The 18,750-nt window shown below is 36.1% G+C and overlaps 1 long non-coding RNA gene across 1 annotated transcript in view; it reads left to right on the top strand.

Annotated features, from left to right (window-relative positions):
* The window catches only part of LOC127849528 (uncharacterized), a 145,590-nt gene extending 145,236 nt beyond the window's left edge, over positions 1–354 (top strand). The window contains exon 2 of the long non-coding RNA XR_008034893.1: positions 219–354. This is a non-coding gene — a long non-coding RNA (uncharacterized LOC127849528). The remainder of the gene's footprint in view (positions 1–218) is intronic.
* Positions 355–18,750: the final 18,396 nt, after the last annotated feature.

Here is an 18,750-nt window from a genome sequence, read left to right as displayed (position 1 = left end):
ACCAACTTTCATGGTGATTGGGCAAAAATTGTGACTTCTAGAGTGTTTACAAGGTTTCTCTATAGCCAAATAAGGAAAATTGCCCCGCCCACTGGCGGCCATGTTTTTCAACACACAGGAACCACTTTTGAACTCAATCAAGATATCATTAATACAAACATTTTGACAAAGTTACATGAAGATTGGGCATGAGATGTGACTTCTACAGTGTTTACAAGGTTTTTCTTTTTTTTTACCTAGTGACCTAGTTTTTGACCCGGCACAATCCAGTTTCGAACTCGGCCGAGATTTTATTGGGACAAAGCTTTTGACCAAGTTTCATGAAGATGGGACAAGAAATGTGGCCTCTAGAGTGTTTACGAGCAAATGTTTACGGACGGACGAACGGACGGACATACGACGGACAAAGACCGGTCAGAAAAGCTAACCTGAGCAATCAGGTGAGCTAAAAATTTGTGCTTTAATGTTACTGTTATTATGCTTATAGCTTGCATCTGGTCTTTATAGTGTAATGCTTTCTACTTTAGAAAGAACACTGTGAACAAACAAGATAATGCTGAAAAAATTAAATATTTAACAAACAAATAAAATAATCTGATAATTTGCATGGACTCTTGCACAAATTATCCAATACTTGTCGTAATGACCAAATTCTATCCTTTGGCAATTCAGGAAATAAATTGTACTTGTGTCTACGTTGTTAAAGAGACTGTCAACCGTGATTGACGAAAAAGAAAAGTTTTAAAATAACGTATTTTTTTTACATTTATCAGTTTATATTGATTACAATATCACGACTGGTAAATTACAATACTTGAAAAAAGTTCATATTTTCATATTTTATATTCGGTACACTGTAACTCCAATATAAAGCGCTCCGTTATAACGCTGAATCCAATATAACGCGGAGGGTGCTTGGATCCCATTTTTTCTCCAACCTTCCATTTTATTTCTGATTCAAATCCGTATAATGCAACTTCATGTATTTTCAGACAATTCAAAGATGGCGGCAATCACAATCGCCTCGAGGTTAAACAACACCGACAGCTAATTGGTGTTAATCTGTTGTGTAATGTCAATAAAGGTGTGAAAAACTCGCGTGTCAGTGTTTATTACATGTATACCTCATCAGAGTGGTTCAGTGCGATAATTTCCATAAGTTAAGTGCAAGCGGGATAGTTATACAATTCAAGTAATTCAAAACGATTGAAACATTCTTTCTTTGATATGGTTGCAGTTTGACTATATTAAATGAGCGGCTGTGAAATATACTGCCTACTGTATAAAACAACTTTTTCTGTCATTTTATTATCATTCTAGTATTATGTCATTTAATCTCTTTCAGTTCGTGTATAAGAAATTAAATAATGCAGACGATTTATTTACATGCGAACGCAGTGTACCGGCAATTGTTAACAGAGTTTCACTTTCATTTTTGCGCGGTATCAGAAAGTCCCCGGGAAACACGTTTTTTGCATGCGTATGACGCAATATAACAATTTTTTGTACGTGAGTCGTATTGCATTCAATCTAAATTTAAAGTTGCTAGCTCTGCCCCATAATGCACTGTACTCTTAACACTTCTGAAAATGGCATATATGCGTACGGTTGTGTTTACGAATTTCTTAAACATATATCGTCATTAATGTTCAAGATTATTATTTTTAAGTGATGTTGCAATTTTATTGGATTATCGGATAAATGTGCACATAAGAAAAGCGGTATGTATACTGTTATCGATACAATTCGGTTTATATGCATGTATTTGCGTCAACACAGCATGGCAATATACATGACCTATATTATAGGCTATTCTATACCTGTTTTGTTTATAGCGCCCTGCAGTAAATGAGCTCAAAACCTATAACGCGGATCCGTTATAACGCTGTTTTGCGGCTTGGACCCCATTGACCGCGCTATATTGGAGTTACAGTGTAATAAAATTTTGCGATGTGAAATCGAACGTACATCGCGAAAATAGGTGACATAACATACACACTAAAAATAACACAAGTAGATTGACAATTTTATATATAAAATATATATACAATTTACTATGCATGCACAATTTGCATTCCTGGGTGACGATAATGATCAATCTACTTGCGTTATTTATCGTAAAGTGGTAGTTACCTGGTAGACATACCCAGTAAATTGTATAACCGAATATACTGAAAATATGAAAACTTAACAATTTGTTCAAGTTATATAATATACCAGTCGTGATATTTTAATCAATATAAACTAATAATTGTAAAAAAATACGGTATTTTAGAACTTTTCTCTTTCCGTCAATTGCGGTTGACAGTCCCTTTAAATGGAATGACTGATGTGGCAAGGATATGTGCTGAAAATGAAAACATCCATTGTTTGTAGTTCATATCATCAACAATAAACAATGAAAATTAATACATTTATTATATAAAGAGTTTTGTTAAGTTACAGGTTACCCATTTTTTTTAAATGTCATCTCAAGTTGATACGAAACATCATCAACACGTCATGATCATCACCAACAAGGTCCAACATAGTCATCTGCATTGTCATTATCAAACGAGTTGTAATCATAATCATAATCGCAATTTTCATCAACACTACCAGCATTATCTTGGGCAATGTGTCTTGGATATAACACTCTAAAAACATTTGATTGGTCGGAGGGCCAACAGTCCAAACACAGAAGTGGTCACTTGAGTTTCCATCATGTACATGTATATCAATAGTTATAAATTATATGAAAGTAGCAGCAACAACTTTCAAGACCTTGCATTTTTCATAATTCTGTGTATAAACAGAAATATCTTAATCAGACCTTAGTTAATATTTACACAGAGCAAATTGAAGTAAAGTACATACTATCAACTTGTGTAGATACAAGAACCCATATGCCATTGCTTTTCAATCTAATTCCAGAGCAAATACAACATTTCCTGAAGCCACTATAAAGGAACTTCCAAGCTGGGAATCTGACAATCTGTGACAATAATATCTTGTTTGCATGATGACAAGGTTACACTCTTGGATGGTCATGACATCTTTAAATATACATCAATCTTTCCCCTGCACGCCATGTTTGATGGCATGATAAAAGTTACAAGCTCTGTTGTGGTGTGATTCCCTAGACACACTGTTGCTTTAAAAGATTGGTTAGTTAAACTGATTTCTAGAGTGAAATTCGGTTATTATCATTCCAAGAACAGATTTTGTATTTGCAGTGTTTTACAAAAAAAAATATAGAGAGATTTATTTAAAACTCGAAACCATTAATTCTATTTGCAGATATTGTTCTATTTGCACTATGGTGAGATGATTGCAAAGGTTTAAGAACTGAATGGTTTATAGTGCCTTTAAGGTTGCTGATAAGGCAATTTAGATCAGCAGGAAAATATACTTTGCTGATTAAGACAAAATCTTTTAGCCCAATACCTGTTGCCCAGGGCATAAGATGCTCTTGTTGGGATCACTTTGTACACCTGCATGGATGAATGAGCGTGGCATGACCTCAGTACATTGGAAGTGAGAGCGCAACAAGAGGGCAGTTTAACTCATTTATGCCTAGCGTCTAGAAACAAGAGGGCCATCAGGCCCTAAGGCGCTCACCTGAAAGCCAAAGCAACAAGACTATTCTGAAAAGAATGCAAGCTGATTCATGAACATTATTTTGGACCCAAAAAGTGACTTTTAACATGTTTTTTTTTATATTTGACCTTGTGACCTTGTTTTTGAGCTCATATGACCCAGCTTCAATCTCTGGCAAATTTTCATTGGGACAAATGTTCTGACCAAGTTTCATGAAGATTGGCCAATAAATGTGGCTAATATAGTGTCAACAAGTTTTCACTAAAGCCATATAAGGACAACTGCCCCCCCCCCTGGCGGCCATGTTTTTCAACGAACCATAACCATTTTCAAACTCACTCGAGCTATTGTTAGAAGAAATGTTCTGATCAAGTTTCATTAAGATTGGATAATAAATGTGACTTCTAGAGTGTTAACAAGGTTTTGTAGTAAATAGCCATTTAAGGATAAATGCCACGCCCCCTTGCGGCCATGTTTTTTAACGGATCTCAACCATTTTTGGACTTAGCCCAGATATTATTAGTTCAAATATTCTGACCAAGTTTCATGAGCATTGGATCACAAATGTGACTTCTAGAGTGTTAACAAGGTTTTACCATACAGTAAAGCCATATACGGAAAACTGCCCCGCCCCATGGCGGCCATGTTTTTCATTCAACTGGAACCATTTTTGATCTCGTCCAAGATATTATTGGGACACATGTTTTGACCAAGTTTCATGAAGATTGGACTAAAAATGTGACTTCTAGAGTGTTAAGAAGGTTTTACTATAGCCATATAAGGAAAACTGCCATGCCCCCTGGCGGCCATGTTTTTCAACCAACCGGAACCATTTTTGAACTCGTCCAAGATATTATTGGGACACATGTTTTGACAAAGTTTCATGAAGATTGGACTAAAAATGTGACTTCTAGAGTGTTGACAAGGTTTTACTATAGCCATATAAGGAAAACTGCCACACCCCCTGGCGGCCATGTTTTTCAACCAACTGGAACCATTCGCTTGACATTTTAATGCTTTGAAGTTGTGTCTGTGGCAGTTATTGCCTGTGAGAGGCAAATACATAGCAGATAATTTAATGGATTTCTCAAGATTTGACAGATGGAGTGACCTTTGTACAATATTCAAACTACACTTTATTGGAAAACAGTAACTTTACACTGGTTTAGGACTTAAAACTCACTTATTTTTTATTATTATATTTTTGATCTGAATTAACTTTTTTCACTTTAGTGACTAGCATCTGAGGCAAGCAAAATACAAATGTTATGGATTCTTGGACCCAGCTATCCTGAGTTAAACAACTTTTCAAGGAATAAAATGGTTTTGTAGTAACTCAAATACACAACCTACAGATCAAGATTATAGATGATTTGTAACCGCTATTAAACAGTGTTGAGATAATATAATTGAATGTGTAACGTTAGACAATTCATATGATTCAGATGATTCAATTCTTAAAAAAACTTATTTTTTGCCTTTTCTGTGTGTGTGTAATTCAAAGTTTATGAGGTCCATTCCATGCCATAGGTTTCACTGTGTGAGGACCTTGAGTGTGCCTGGGCTGCACTCCTACCTTATTAATACCCCCGTCACACTAGGCCACGTTTCCACTACGTCCTAAAAAATATGCCAGTGCGAACGTGTACAACATAGCAAGGACGCAGTAGACACAACTTTGCGCACGGTACAGTCTTCATGGACGTGGGCGAACTTTTAACATGTTCAAAACTTGTGTGGCGAGGACGTGGTCAAATCAGGACGTGGTAAGAACTTGGAAAGGTCGTAGTGATGACTTAGCTTAAACCTTGTAAGAACCTAATTTCGGCAATACACGCGTAGTGCATACATGGACGAGTGTGTGGCGTTCGCATCATGTTGTCTCTAGATTGTCACTACGTTCTTGCTACGTCCTTCTGGTTCTCATAACGACCCTTCCACGGTAGTGTTGCGACAATGATACGTCCCTACCACGTTTCAAAAGACCGCATTAGGTTCTTATATAGTAAGTTCTACCGATGCTTATCATGTCTTAGGTACGTAATCAGCAGGCTCTAGCCAGGACCATGCCACGTTCTGATGGTCGAGTATAAAAATTGGATTCATTTTCCTTTCACTTCCATTTCAGAATAAAATGGACAACCAAGAACTTCTCCAGCATGTTGCTGTGTTGGCTGGACAACAGGCTCTTCTCGATGGACAGGTCGCTCTATTGCTTGTGAGAAGTAGAAGGCGGAGAAGAAATAGAAGACAGCCCAGGTCTTGCTGAGTGCAGCTTTGGCTGTCAGCAGAAGGAAGGCTGCAATTCAGGTCTGAAACTTGCGATTACGTTACGACACTTGGCATCTGGCGACAAGTACCTGTCCTTGCAGTACGCCTTTAGAATTGCTAGGAACACAATATCTTTGTTTATTCTTGAAGTGTACCGGGCAATGTTGACGAATATAAGGACGAAGTCATATCATGCCCAGCATCACAAGTCGAATGGCGCACTATTGCGGAAGAGTTTCAGACAAAGTGGTATGTGCCACACTCCTGCGGAGCAATTGATCGCAAACATGTGGCTATCAGATGCCCAAATAACACTGGATCATTGTTTCAGAATTACAAAGGCTTCTTTTCGGTGGTTCTTCTGGCTTTGGTGGACGCCGATTATTAGTTTGCGTGGACAGATATTGGCGGATACGGGTCCATGTTTGACGCTCATATATACAACAAGTCCGAATTAAAGTCAGTGTTTGGAAAATGGAAAATATCGGATTCCCAGACCCAATACCCAATAATGATCAGGACATGCCATATTTTATCTTGGGTGACATAGAACGCAGTGAGAACGTGAAAAGAATTCAGTGCTTTCTTGGCGGTCGTAGTAACAACCTTAAGTACGAGCGTAGTTAAAGCATAGCACAAACATGTTGGCCGTGGTACCCGCCTGAATACACGCGCAATAAGAACATAGTGGGAACGTGTTGGACGCAGTAAGAACTTAGCGCAAACGTGGTATGAGCGTAGCAGGAACTTGAGAAATGCTTTGTTTACAATTTTTACCCCGTCCTCGCTACGTCCTACGACGTTTTCAGGACACAGCGCGGTCTTCATGGACGTGGTCAAGTGTGACGGGGGCTTCACTTACTAGACTCTGGAAAGTTGGGATGATTTTTGAATTAAAGCTTTAAATTTCAACTATTGAGTTGATTGCATTTTCTATAATAATTTCCAAATAACAGAATAATTAAGCAATTTTGCTATTTTAAATTCTTTGTAAAAAAAGGATTGATAAAAGACAATTACTTTACAAATAAAGGAATAGTTTTCATGATATGTGGTGTTGTTTGTCAAAATTGTTTTATTCCAATACAGAATTGTCATTACCACTGATACTATTGATTTCATATTTTCTCATGCTTTGGTTGGGAATTCACTGTATTCTTAATTGTCAGACTCCAAGGAAGTTATAAAGATGAATTAGTGATCAGTGAGATTGGAGGTAAACATAACTGTTTATGGTAAAATGTAAATATGAATATCTTCCAGAAAATTCCAAAATGTTTGGAATAATTTATGGTGTAAATTGGCCATTAACATTGTATTTTGAGCTTTTTCTGTAACCTGTTTTTGTTGTGAAAATTTAAGTGACATTATTTGCCAAATAAAGAATAAGTTGACATCCTTGACACAAAAATGTTACCTCAATGGACTTATTGTCATCCTACATTTTCCATAAATATTTTTCTATTTGGAGTTTCAGAGGTTAGCAATCTTTTGATTTGCTTGATGCGGAAACACCTTTCCCTGCATTTGGAAGTGCAATTGTTATTTTGACTTAAATTCTATTTGATGACGCACATGTACAACTATTTTCATTGAGCCTGTATTGGCAAATAATAAAAAAGCTTGCAGTTATGCTATGTTATGTTGTTCTACTGATCTGTCCATTTGTACTAAGCTACCTTTTAAATAGCCGTTATTCAGCTTCCAACATTCAGTATGGTTTTCTTTCCATCATTCTGTGCTGTGAGCTTGTTGTATACCTCAGATGATGTTATTAGATTGAAATTAACTTATTTTAGTGATTTTAATTTAAATGGATGTTTCATTCTGCAATATGTAGCAAACTTAAGTTATTGGGAATACTTAAAAGTTGGCATTGTCTATTTTAACGATGCTGTAATATATATAAGAAGAAAAACAATACTGTTGCAAATTGAATTTTATTGAGTCTTATTGCATAACAAAAACTTCCAACTCAAAAGTAGATTTTTTAGTTTCATAAGCTGTCTTCATCTACATTCTTATTTTTTGTGTACATTTTTTGTCAGATCATACTATACAAAGTACTTTTACACTTTCGTGATTACAATGAGCATAATGACCTTTTCTCATAGTAAATGAAACTTTTATGAACTTTAGGATCATTGGAGATTAAGTTTTTTCCACCATCAAGGGGCGACATTTATTCCAACAGCATGGAGTTGTTAAGGTTCTGGAATGAATAAAACCCATCACACGTACTGCTGGAACAATTTAAATGCAAAGATGGTGGCAGCATAAATCTACTAGATTTCAAATTTTCTACTTTGTTCTTTTTTATTTCCCACCAAAGCCCCAGATACTGAGACTGTAAAGATGGATGGATAGTGTACAGTTATGAATATTGAACAAAAAAGGTTGAGTAAATGTTCTGAATTGATTTGTTAGATAGGATCCCCACAAGTTGTGTACATAATTTGATATTGTTGATCATGGGTTGTTGACCCCTCTTTCAGATTCTCTTCCTAAAAATGCGTGTTGAATGAGTTAAAAGGGTGATTCAGTCATGCAGGTGGTCAAAACCTATTTGAAAACCAAATTAATTAATCTATAGAGAGATGAGGTAACCTGTGGTCAAGGGGTGTGATCACCTTATTGACCTTGAGACATCTGACCAGTCTGTGAACTATAATATTCGTTCCTATGTAGCATGAGTTTGATAGAACTGAAAGAAAAGAGTTCAAAGAACAAACTACCTAATAAATGTCTTAACATGTAGTTTTCCTATTTTGTAGTTTATTGTAGATTCATGCAAATAGTACATACAGCTTATGCATGCACTCAGAAAGTTAATTACATGCATTTATTTTTCACTACATTAGAATAGTTCCTTTCATCGTTCTTGGAGATGTGAGACCTGTGCCCTGTCCCCCCTCCCTGCCCCACCCCGGTATATCATCTTTTCATCATTAAAACAGAAAATCTCTTCCAGCATATCAGATGTTCAATGTTTTCCATGTTTTTCATGGCTTTATCATTAGGGTTATTTGTCATCATATGTTTAGAGTCCAATAAAGCTAATATTAAACAAGAGGGCCAAGATGGCCCTAGTTCGCTCACCTGAGAGGAGTTGGTTCATTCAATCTTTACCAAATGTCAAACTTGACCTAGATATTGTCCAGACAAACATCCTGGTCAAGTTTCATCATTATTGAACAAAAACTCAGGCGTATGGAGTGTTTTTGTTTTTGTAAGATTTGACCTGGTGACCTATATTTTGAGTTGACCCCCCTTACCAAACATCAAACTTTGCTTACAAAAATATATATTATGACCAAGATTCATAAAATCTGAAACAAAATTGTGACCTCTATAGAGTTTTTACAAGGATTTTGTATAATATAAATGAAAATATGGACAATCTAACGGCAATAATTATGGCATTAATTATGTGATTTTGCTCTTTATCAAACTTGACTGAGATCTTTCAGCAACTTTGATAAAGAATGCTTGAGAAATGTGAATGCTAGAGTGTTTACAAACCAAATGTGGACTGACGGACAGCGGACAAAGACCAATCTTAAAACTTCACCTCAACAATCAGGTGAGCTAAAAAGTGTGTTTCACCGATCTGAGCCATTTTCCAACTTGTCAGAGAAATCAATAAAACCAATGTATTTACTAAGTTTCACTATGATTAGGCAAAAAATGTGACTTCTTAAGTGTTCGATCATAAGGTTTCTCTCTAGTAACATAAGGAAAACTGCCCCACCCCACCCCTGGCAGCCATGTTTTTTTACCGATTTGGACCATTTGCGAACTCATCTGAGATATATATAAACCAATCTTTTCACCAAGTTGATGATTGGGCAAAAAATGTGACTTCTAGTGTTCACAAGCTTTTTTTACTCTATAAAAATAAGAAAACTGCCCCCACCCCCCGGCAGCCATGTTATTCAACTGTCCGGAACCATTTTCGAACTCAACTCTCATATCAAGGAAACAAATGTTCTGACCAAATTTCATGAAAATTGGGCCAAAAATGTGACTTCTAAAGTGTTCACATGTTTTCACTATATACATATAGAGAAAAATGTCCCGCCCACTGGCGGCCATGTTTTTTCACCCATCTGGACCATTTTTGAACGCGTCCGAGATATCAATAAAACCAATGTTTTGATTAACTTTCATGAAGATTGGGCAAAAAATTGTGACTTCTAGAGTGTTTACAAGGTTTCTCTATAGCCAAATAAGGAAAAGTGCCCCGCCCACTGGTGGCCATGTTTTTCAACGGACCAGAACCACTTTTAAACTCAACCAACAAATCATTAAGACAAACATTTTGATAAAGTAACATGAAGATTGGGCCCGAAATGTACCTTCTACAGCATTTACAAGTTTTTTCTTTTTTTGACCTAGTGACCTAGTTTTTGACCCGTCACGACCCAGTTTCGAATTTGACAGAGATTTCATTGGGACAAAGCTTCTGACCAAGTTTCATGAAGATCAGACAATAAATGTGGCCTCTAGAGTGTTTACGAACAAATGTGAACGAATGGACGGACGACGGACAAAGACCGGTCACAAAAGCTCACCTGAGCAATCAGGTGTGCTAAAAACTCTACAAGATTTTAGAAGAAATGAATGTGACCTGAAATCTCAAATACCTCCTAATAATGATGCGCCCAACCTTTTGTTCAATGATATTCTGAATATTTATATTTATGTTAATAAATCATACTATTTATGTAGTAAATGAACACTTACCTTTTAATACATGTATTAACATTCCAAGAGTTGTGATGATCACCAGTGAGGGAATTTTTTACAAATACATGACTGCATATTTATTATGTCTATACAGAATGCATTTTGTAATTAAAACCACCCTCACTGTATTTAAGTTTCCTTAAAAGTGTAATTATTTTATTGTTGCTTAACACTTGTAAGGAGCGAAGAAGTTTCTTTGTTTAATGGCGTCCTGATAGGCAAATTCTCCATTTTCTGGTAATATGTATCCATTATAACTCACCACAGAGTTTGATAGTTATTTTCCTTTATGTCATATATCATATCTCATTAGTTTTACTAAAACTCGCTCATGGTAAGTCTTCATCAGAGCTTTGTTTACATACGCAATGGCGGCCATCTTGGATTCTTAGAACTTGTCGACCCGGGTCGATTTGCTTAGTTAGTCGTTCGATCACAGGTCGGGTCAACCTAGTGATTAATCGAGCAAGGAAGATCAGTGTTCTTTTGGGGTCATTCCGGTTCGAGCCTCCATGTAGAAAGGTCGTGTTTTGATCAAGATCATTTAAGTTGCCATTCGGTGGATCAGAGACGTATAGGACAGTTGAAAAGCCGATCCAGATTCCAGTTTGCAGTCGATAAGGTTTTCTACATTCTTCCTTATATTTGTTTGCTTGAAAGTTAAATCGGTTCATCTTCATGAATTGTTATTTTTTGATACTTGTTTGTTTACATCCTGTGGTGACTCATTCGCGACATAGATTCTTCATCTTTATTTTTATAAGTCGGTTGAACGTTTTCTTTTACCGAACAAAATAACTGCTCAGCTCCACGAAACGGTATACATAGATATTCCAGAGTTTTATATATCCTCCGCTGTTGTAATCCGGACAATCAACGTTACACAGAATAAATCTTTAAACTTATGGCGGCGTTATTTGTTTAAAACTTATTTACGACTAACTATGTCAATACGGTGTAGTACAAAACGGGACAGCAGTACGCAACAGTACTGACCTGTGTTTAGAACAGCTGTTTCAAGTGAGAGATGACTTTGTTGTTGAAAAATGTCCTCACAAGAATGAATTGAACTTTATGATGAATAATATTGATAAGGATGAAGATTTGTTAATATCTTTATGAAACTGCACCATGCAATTCTATTACAATAACAATTTTTTTATTTAAATCAAGACTTGAGTGGATGGCTTTTTGCCATGCATGGAATAATTAGATTGATGCATGGACCATAGTAGCCTGCATTTAATGCAATTATAATTATATTGAGTCATTGATAAAAATACCAGTAATAATACTCATTATGTTTTTAATTTTCATTAAATAATTATGAGAAAGATTTCATGCCACATGCAATCTTCAATTTTTTAAGCAACCATGGGGTCAGTTTGTGACAATAGTGCTGACTTTGGTCTATAAGACAGATTTTTGTATTGGTCTATTAGACACTTGCTTTGATTGGTCTATAAGACACCATTGGTATTTTACCATGTACAGTTAATCTTGTATTAAGAGACCACTCAAGGGAGTAATCAAAAGTGGTCTCTTAATAAAATGGTCTTTAAATAAAAAAGGCCATTCTGGAAGAATGCTTACCCTCAATTTTAATCTATATGAAGGATAATCTCTTTTGTCAACAATGATTTTTACTTTTATAATAAAATGAATATAAACACAATACATAAACAATATTTTACTTATAATGTGTTTTATTTTTTCACTTATTATACATTATCATATATTATAAATGAATTGTGTGTACAATGTACATATTTATTTGCAAAAACAACATAGACAAGGAAATATTTTTCGCGTTTTTTTCACCTGACACATTATTTTCCACGTCTTCAAGCACCTCGGCTTTACGCTTAAGAATGTTCTGAATTTGAGTTTTACCGACTCCAAACTCATCTGCATTTTTACGTGCACTTTTACTCTTTGACAATTCAAAACCTAAATTTTCTCGTTCAACGTTAACACTTTTCGTTTTGACACTTTAATTTCTGCATGTACGCTTAAGGAAATCTGACTCGATTATGATACATAATGTGCTGAAAAAATTAAAACACGTCAATTGAAAACAAACAATCAGACCTGATTGGAAAATTTATTAAGTAAATAACAATGTGATTGGCTAACAAATATCTACTAATTAGCATAATTACAAATTGGTAATGTACGGATTTCGACAGATGTTGCCGATTAATAGTTTATTTTCCACACTTCTCAGGAAATGTTTGTCGCGTACAGTGCATTGTTTCTGCACCTGTTATCTATACTCGAGAAAAATCGGCGTTGTCTCTTAACGTTCCACATAGTAAACTTTTTAAGCTGTAGACTGTGCGTGAAACGTTCCACTATTATTGAACTCAATAAATTGATATGCAGTCTACAACAATACCGGTCAGAACCGGTCAATGAGACAAAGCATAATCATAATGGTTGGTGTGAAAACAAAGCAGCGGTGTAACAGTACATCTTATCGGCTTAGATAAACAATAAACACGGATTTGTCCCTGAAAGATCAATACATTAACCACTATTACCTCCTAGTGGTCGCTTAATTCAAGATTTGGACATCAAAATACATAGAAATCAGCGGTCGCTTGTCGTGTAAGACAAAAGTCGCTGAATACAATATCATTATATAGCGAAAAAGCTCCGTGGGATTTCAAAATGGTCGCATTAGACAAAGGTCGCTTAATACAAGTGGTCGCATCCACAAGATTGCCTGTATATCGAGGAGTTTTTTTACCTTAATGTCTCAAGTTAAATAGTTGGTGCGCATTGAAATAAAGTAGTGGCTGCTAACTTGCGAAAAATTTATTTACAGTATTTGATTGTATATTGCATAGTGCACAGTTTTTTACCTCAAAGTTTCAAATTAAAAAGTTGATGCACGTTATAAATTGATAAAATGCTATCCTTGCGAAAAAATTCATTATGTTTTCGTAAATAATAATAATAGCCGCCATTATTTCATTCCAGAAGACTTAACACCTTATTATCTTTCAGGCAGTTAGCCTGTTAAGGGGCTGTTATCGGAACAACTCAAAGCTCAGTTACGGAAGGTATAAACAGGATCGCAACAGTTTTTGATAAAATATATAATGTTTGAATAAAATATGCATAAATCTATTTGTGTTTGTTTGCATTTGTGCACTTTTAGATTGAAAGCTTACATTGGACTGTTGTCCATATAACAGATAGCTGGTAAAGATGGATGTGATGTCTTTTTCGCAGGTAACTGTAAGTGTGAAAGGGGGACTTGTTTTTTTCCAGTTTTGTCCAAATTGTTTGTGCCTACATTTTACATCACTAACCCATTTAGTGCACAAATAATAACCACACTTGCCCAACATTATAAAACATCATAAACAGCTTGTTTTTAACCCTTTCCCACACGGAGACAAAGTGGCTCACAGTCTGTTCAGGTTTTATACTGACTTGAATCTAGTAAGAAAGGTCTTAAATTACCGTAGGTTTCCAGGTACAGCGCGCTCCCGTGTATAGCGGGCAGGCAGTTTTTTAAATGCAAAAATGGAGAAAAAAATATTTAAAGAAAATAAAACCACCAAATCGGACCCAAAATAGCAGCCATTTTACTATTGCACAATCCAATAATCCGGGGCATTGGAAAGCTTAATTAAGCATTCAAAATAGGAAGCGTCATTATGATTAGGAGCATGGGTTGCATAGCACTATACTTTTCTGACAATTTTGTAATTTTCTAGCAAAAGATTAACGTCCACGTGCATTTCGTGAAAAACGTGAGAAAAAAAAATAGTGTACATCGTGTGATTTTTCCTCGGGGAAAGCATGGGCATAACCGGTAAATTTGAATGTCGCATGGGAGACAGGGATACAGTTGTTGAGGTACACCACTGTTGAACGTTCAATATTTATACACACAAAATGCAATTGCATATCTTCACGTTCTCAAGTGTCAATTAGTGTCTCAAATGTCAATTAGCGTCTTAACAAGTCGTGGCAAATATTACTCAATAACATCTGCCAATTACGAAGTGCAAAATGACCCCCTTTCACACCTACCGTTACCCGCAAAAAAGACCTCGTTCGCACCTACCCTTGCCTGTTCTCGGGAATGTCGACAACAATCCCCATCGAAATTCATCAATAAAGAAGTGTAAAAACACAAACAAAGAAATGTTCGCAAGTTTATTGAAACAAATTTATTTTTGACCAAAACTTCTTCTACCGCATTCATATCTACCAGTAGCGACTTCTTGTTGTTTCGACAATGGCCCCTCAGTCTGTACGATTATAGGGTGGTAGTTTTCTGGAAAAAAACATTTTGATTATTTACGATTACACAACATATTTTTTACCAATTTAGCAGCCAGGATAGCGTTGTATCAATGTATAGCGTGCACCAGCTTTTTAATTTGAATTTTGGAGGTAAAACACTGCCCCCTATACGTGGAAACCTACGGTAAATACAACTTTCTAAGGGACTTCAAATGTGTGAAAATACGCATCTAAGTGGTAAAGGGTTAATTAAAATACCAAGTTTGCACTTTTTTGTGTCAACAGTGGACCCCATTTTACACCCACTTTAATTCTCTGTGTAATCTGACATTCATAAATCCAGTTTAGTCCAGATAGTTTGCCTTCTTTGTGCATGGCACATTCACGCTTGTGTACTGCGACAAACAAAAACCCTACTTGCGAAACATCAAAGGTGATTTTGCATGTCATCTTTCACAACATTTTCTATTGACTTTGCTTTGAACTGACATGATGCCAGCTGTCAATCACTTTTTTCTTGGTAATCGTATCCGCCAATCAGCGCTCAGGCTGCCGAATGTACACAGTCGCTGCATGAAGGTGCATACAATAACTGTAAATGTCACAGATCAATACTGACCTTTCTTAACAACCTTTGCACATTAGATACAGTGTAATGACATATTTTTAATAAAGAGGAAAAGTTTGGACAGTATTTTGCACTACCATTTTTTTTTTCAAAATTAAAGATCTTAGAGTAAGACTTAGTTGTCTCCCATGCGCTAAGAAGTTTGTTTTCAGAATTCAAATATTTAAGTCCATGCTTTCAACAAGGAAGAATGACGTGATATTGTAGATCAGGTCTAATAGTTGCATGCTTTTAATCAGTACAAATAATTTACAGGAAAAACACGAGGAGTGTTTATTTGTTGCTAGATTTTGTCATCTTTTGCCAACAATAAAAATTGGCAATGCTTCGGATAAAAAAAATTATTATTGGTATTTAAAACAAGAGGGCCATCAGGCCCTAAGGCGCTCACCTGAAAGCCAAAGGAACAAGACTATTCTGAAAAAAATGCAAGCTGATTCATGAACATTATTTTGGACCCAAAAAGTGACTTTTAACATGTTTTTTTTTATTTGACCTTGTGACCTAGTTTTTGAGCTTATATGGATCAGATTCAATCTCTGGCAAAATTTCATTGGGACAAATGTTCTGACCAAGTTTCATGAAGATTGGCCAATAAATGTGGCTAATATAGTGTCAACAAGTTTTCACTAAAGCCATATAAGGACAACTGCCCCCCCCCCCCCCTGGCGGCCAATTTTTCCAACGAACCATAACCATTTTCAAACTCACTCGAGCTATTGTTAGAACAAATGTTCTGATCAAGTTTCATAAAGATTGGATAATAAATGTGACTTCTAGAGTGTTAACAAGGTTTTGTAGTAAATAGAAATTTAAGGAAAAATGCCACGCCCCCTTGCGGGCATGTTTTTTAACGGATCTCAACCATTTTTGAACTTAGCCCAGATATTATTAGTTCAAATATTCTTACCAAGTTGCATGAGCATTGGACCACAAAAATGTGACTTCAAGAGTGTTAACAAGGTTTTAGCATACAGTAAAGCCATATAAGGAAAACTGCCCCGCCCCATGGTGGCCATGTTTTTCATTCAACTGAAACCATTTTCGAACTCGTTCAAGATATTATTGGGACACATGTTTTGACCAAGTTTCATGAAGATTGGACTAAAAATGTGACTTCTAGAGTGTTAACAAGGTTTTACTAAAGCCATATAAGGAAAACTGCCATGCCCCCTGGCGGCCATGTTTTTCAACCAACCGGAACCATTTTCGAACTCGTCCAAGATATTATTGGGACACATGTTCTGACAAAGTTTTATGAAGATTAGACTAAAAATGTGACTTCTAGAGTGTTTACAAGGTTTTACTAGAGCCATATAAGGAAAACTGCCACGCCCCCTGGCGGCCATGTTTTTCAACCAACCGGAACCATTTTCAAAATCGTCCAAGATATTATTGAGACACATGTTCTGACAAAGTTTCATGACGATTGGACTAAAAATGTGACTTCTAGAGTGTTAACAAGATTTTACTATAGCCATATAAGGAATACTGCCACGCCCCCTGGCAGTCGATCATGTTTTACAACCAACCGGAACCATTTTCGAACTCATCCAAGATATTATTGAGACACATGTTCTTACCATTAAGTTTCATGAAGATTGGACAATAAATGTGACCTTTAGAGTGTTAACAAGGTAAATGTTGACGACGCCTGACAGACAAAAGGCGATCACAATAGCTCATCATGAGCACGTTGTGCTCAGGTGAGCTAAAAATGTATATGGAATAATGTTATTACGTTTTACAAAATGTATAACACATGGCTTTAACACCATAATGCAATAAGGTAGGTAAATAGCGAGTTTTGAAATTGTCTTACTATGCTACACCATACATATACATGCATGAATGACCTGACAAGTTACTTCGCGCTCAGAATATATGGCATTTACGATCGTTAGACCCCGCGAGCCGCGATATAGTGTAGTAGCCATGTAGTGCTATGCAACCAATGCTCCTTATCATATAAATGCTTCTTCTTTAATCAACCATTAAGCTTGCCAATGACCCTGTTTACCTGAATGCGCAGTAGTAAAATGGCAGACATTTTCGGTCACTTATTTTTCTTGGCATGAAATTTTTTTTCCCTCCAATTTGCATTTAAAAAAACTGGGTGCTCATTACATGGTTGCTCTATACATAGTAAAAAACATATTTGGTTGGTCTAAGACACCTATTTTCATTGGTCTACAAGACACTTGCTTTGATTGACGTATAAGACACTTGCTTTGTTTGTCTAGAAGATACTCATGCTTTGATTGGTCTATTAGTTACTTCCATTTATTGGTCCATAAGACACTTTCTTTAGTTTAAACCTTTTAATTTTAGCTTGATTCCATTGAAAGCCTATGGCTTATTGAAACACTCTCAGGTCCGTTTCCTGGGACTAACAAGCAGTACTTGGTGTCTTTGGGAGAGATCGAAAGAACGCTCCCACAGTGGGGATTGAACCCATGACTTCCTGGTCGCTAGGCAGACACCATATCCACTATGCCCCTGCAACCTCTAACCTCTAAACACTTTCTTTGATTGGTCTATAAGACACTTTCTTTTGATTGGTCTATAAGACAGTCTCTTTGATTGGTCTATAAGACATTTTCTTTTGATTGGTCTATAAGGCACTTTCTTTGATTGGTTTATAGGACATTTTTGGTTTTGATGGTCACTAGGGCACTTGTTTTGATGGTCAAGAAGACACATATTGCATTGCTAGCTATGTGGTTAGAGTTTCTCCCTGTTATGGGAATGTTATGCTGAAGACCCAGGTTCAATCACCCTCAGGAGATCAGGATTTTTTCAGATGAAACGGTGCAAGAAGTAAATGGGTCTTGTCTTGGTGATTTCTGAACTAAGGTGTCACTGTCATTTTGATTCACTACAGTCTGTATAGCTAAAAAAGGACTGTGTGTCAAAATTGTGTTTGTATGCCATTTCCAAATGTCTTATTGTCTTAAAACAGAATAGCTGTTAGACTGTGTTACATGTAAGTTTGATTAGTTTATTTTTTTTTGTTTTGGAAGTGATTGTTTTTTCGTTTGTATAAGAATGAGTAATATTCCCTACGGTATGTTAATGACAAAATTTTGTATGCAAATAATGAATTCAAGTTACGTTACACTGTCCTTTTTCTTGCCGAGAGACTAGGCAGGTCATTTAAAATCAAAACATATCATATGTATTAGAGACACAGTGGACGTTTGTATATACTATTGCAGAACCCATTTGTCCACAAATATTGCACATTTATCACTCCT

Source organism: Dreissena polymorpha, chromosome 11 (assembly GCF_020536995.1).
Source record: "Dreissena polymorpha isolate Duluth1 chromosome 11, UMN_Dpol_1.0, whole genome shotgun sequence".
Classification (NCBI taxonomy): domain Eukaryota; kingdom Metazoa; phylum Mollusca; class Bivalvia; order Myida; family Dreissenidae; genus Dreissena; species Dreissena polymorpha.
The sequence above is the reverse complement of the archived record's forward strand: the minus strand, read 5'-3'. Positions and strand labels throughout refer to the sequence as shown.